This window comes from Galeopterus variegatus, unplaced genomic scaffold, assembly GCF_000696425.1.
Source record: "Galeopterus variegatus unplaced genomic scaffold, G_variegatus-3.0.2 Scaffold2227, whole genome shotgun sequence".
In the NCBI taxonomy this organism is placed as follows: domain Eukaryota; kingdom Metazoa; phylum Chordata; class Mammalia; order Dermoptera; family Cynocephalidae; genus Galeopterus; species Galeopterus variegatus.
The window spans coordinates 99,492-103,020 of NW_007728338.1; positions in this window are offsets into that span (position 1 = coordinate 99,492).

A 3,529-nucleotide genomic window follows, 5' to 3' on the forward strand; every position below is an offset into this window, starting at 1 on the left:
GATATGTTTAAAGCCAAGTGAGTAATTTGTTAAAGAAGGAAAGAGTGAACCACTAAGTCAAGTGAAATACAAACTGAGAACTGACATTGGAGTTCACAATGTGGAGCTTTTTGATAACCCTACCAAGAATATTTACATATAGCTAGGAACAAAAGCCTGATTCAAATGGGTTTCAGAAAGAAAAAAAAGAAAATTGAAGCCAGCAACTATACACAACTCTTTCCAGAATATTGCTGTAAAAGGAATTTGGGGAGAAACAGGGTAGCTATTTATACACAATCTGATTTTCCTCTGCAAATGGGAGTTAATAAGAGTTGTTTCCTGGACATAATATTCTATGATATTTTAAAATATACCTGGGAATAATATTCTGCAAATTTTTACTGTGGAGCTCACTCCATCTTTTATTAAATATAGATTTCTTTCTAAAGTAAATCTGACTGTTTTTATATGGGTTTTATTTTAGGTGTACCATTCAAAGCCAGATAAACTGTTGTCTCCAAAAATCACTAAGTTTTATAACTACAGGCCAACTAAGTGTGTGGATCTTGGAAAAATATCAACTTAAGTTTTCTATGCTTCATTTTCCTAATTTACAAAAAACTGCTGACAAAATGATTTGCACAAAACCATATGTAAATATCGGTTATTAGACATCCATACAATCTTTAAAGAATTTGAAAGGATACAAAACACATATTTTTTCTTCTGCTACTTTTTATTTCCTATGAGTATTTTTAATGCTTATTTTGAAAGAAGAGTTTTCTATTCAAAACTTTAAAAAATCAATTACATAACTGGGATTTCAATTTTTAAGTCAACTCTGCAATTGTAAAGGAGTTGAATTTGGAAATAAGCTTGACATACAAACCTCATAGCATTGGCTCCATAGCTGCTTAGTACAGGAATGTAATCCTCACAAAAATACTACCTAATCCTAGGGAGGGGTCTGCAATTGTAAAGGAGTTGAATTTGGAAATAAGCTTGACATACAAACCTCATAGCATTGGTTCCATAGCTGCTTAGTACAGGAATGTAATCCTCACAAAAATACTACCTAATCCTAGGGAGGGGAAAAAAAGATAATGGATTGCCCTTCCACAGGAAACCATAAAACAGAGATCTGTGTTGCTGCCATTCAAATAAATAGAAACCGGCAGCAATTCCACCTATCCAGTTTCAATTTTGTAACATCTGCAGGCATCATTCTGGAAATGGTAAACATTTTAATGGTCAGGCCCTGTCCACTTATGCGTTTACTATTTCCAGTATTATCCCTTATTTCTATCTGGAAAGAAAAACTAAAAGGTGACAGATTGCTGTGAATCAAATGAATGCAAATGCCATTTGCATTCATTTCAGCAGCAGCAAACTCCCTGCTTCCCCATTCCTTTGTTGTCCTTTTGAGATCTCCCTTATTGCTTTGGAAAATTCAAGAGCCAGACACTACATTTGATAATGCAGCTAGAACTCCAAGCATCAGCACATGAATTGATTTAACAGCATCAAACAACTTTATAATTAGAGTCCATCTCTTCCTTTTAAACACAAATTCATTCTGATTGAATTAAGGTGGAAGCTGCACCTTCTCTGAAAATTGAATTTTTATAAATATAAAGACTTTTAAGTGTCCAGTGCACATCCATTAAAATTCAGAAACTAAATAGCCCGTTATTTGCTTTATATAACTTTGAGATTTGATTATCTAAAACCCTTGCCTTTGGTGTGGATCCCCTGTATTGCAAAGATATGTCACTTTTAGTCATTTAGTAACCACCTAGAAGTGTCATATTTGTAAGATAATTCAATGTGCACACTGAAGGCACGAATATGATAATGAAGCCCAGATGCATATGAAGTTATCCTATCTGTTTTCATAAAAGGGCTAAAAAAGAAGGAGCCATATTTTACTATTTCTAAATGTACCTTCAAACATACAAAAAAATTTATTTTGGATTGTACAGTGCGAGGCACCTTGTTGAAGCATCTCATTTCATTTGGCTGACCAACTAAAGGTTAAAATCAGCTTTGTATCTCATGAATATTCATAACCAATAAAAAAAAGGTGAACCATTACTACAAAACAAAGCCAAATGTGACACCACTTATAATGTCAGATCAGTAAGTTACAGTTGAAATTGCTCACTGAAGGATATTTCTTTACAATATTAGAAAAAGACAATATGAGGGCCGGCCCCGTGGCTCACTTGGGAGAGTGCAGCACTGGGAGGGCGGCGGCACTGGGAGCATGGAGGGCAGCACTGGGAACACCGAGGTCGCGGGTTCGGATCCTATATAGGGATGGCCGTTGCACTCACTGGCTGAGCGCGGTGCGGGTGACACCAAACCAAGGGTTACAATCCCCTTACCAGTCACAAAAAAAAAAAACAAAAAAGACAATATGAGAGATATCTAAATTATAGCAAGTAGTCATTTAAGAAAAGAATAAACATGATAGAGCCTTAACTGAGAATTTAAGTTTACAATCAAACTGAAGACATGTAATATGACTTTTTGTAATACATTCCCTTTAATCTGCCTTTTTCTTCTAAGGAAAATATGTATTTCCTGTCAAAAACAAATTTGTTGAAAAAAAAGTAGAAAACTAATAGCAGCTAACATGTTGAATCAGTTTGAGAATCTCTATATTTTCCAAATCTAAAGACCGATTTATTTAATTTTGTAATAGACTTTACATCATGATTAGTAAAGTTTCTAACTATAGTAAAATATTTCTGTTTGTTAATATATTTTGGGCTTCCAAAAATTGAGGTATCCAGGTATGAAAGTGGAGGAGCATTTAACTTAAAGGTGAAATACTGTGCTTCTAATGTGCTGTTATCAGTACCTGCACTTTGAAGTATTGCAGTACAGTAAGCTTAAGTATCAATGACAACTCAGATTTAATTGAACTGAAATTTTTAATTTTAATAATTAACACAGTTTAGACCATATTTTTTTTCTTTGGTGTAATAAACTTGACCTAAATTCTGCTTCCAAACGTTACAATTTTTTTTTTTTTTTTTAGAGATAACCAGTAAGGGGATCTCAACCCTTGGCTTGGTGTTGTCAACACCACACTCAGCCAGTGAGCAAACCGGCCATCCCTATATAAGATCCAAACCCGTGGCCTTGGTGTTGCTTGGTGTTGTCAACACCACACTCAGCCAGTGAGCCAACTGGCCATCCCTATATAGGATCCAAACCCGTGGCCTTGGTGTTAACCAGCACCGCACTCTCCTGAGTGAGCCACGGGCCGGCCCAAATGTTACAAATTTTGATTGATGAAAGACTTTTTATTTGTAAGAAGCTTTATCCTTTGATTCATTTAAAGTTGTCACAGATATTTTACTTGAATAGGAAAAGTTGAAAAATTATACATGGGAAAGGTATCTTTTCTACCTTTCTCCCGAAAATACCCCTCATAAAACTACAAAAATGTCAATTTCTGATTATAGGAAACATTTTTCTTTTTATACAGCTCTGGGAATTAACAACCAACCACGTCAGAAAAAATTTAAAAAGCAGC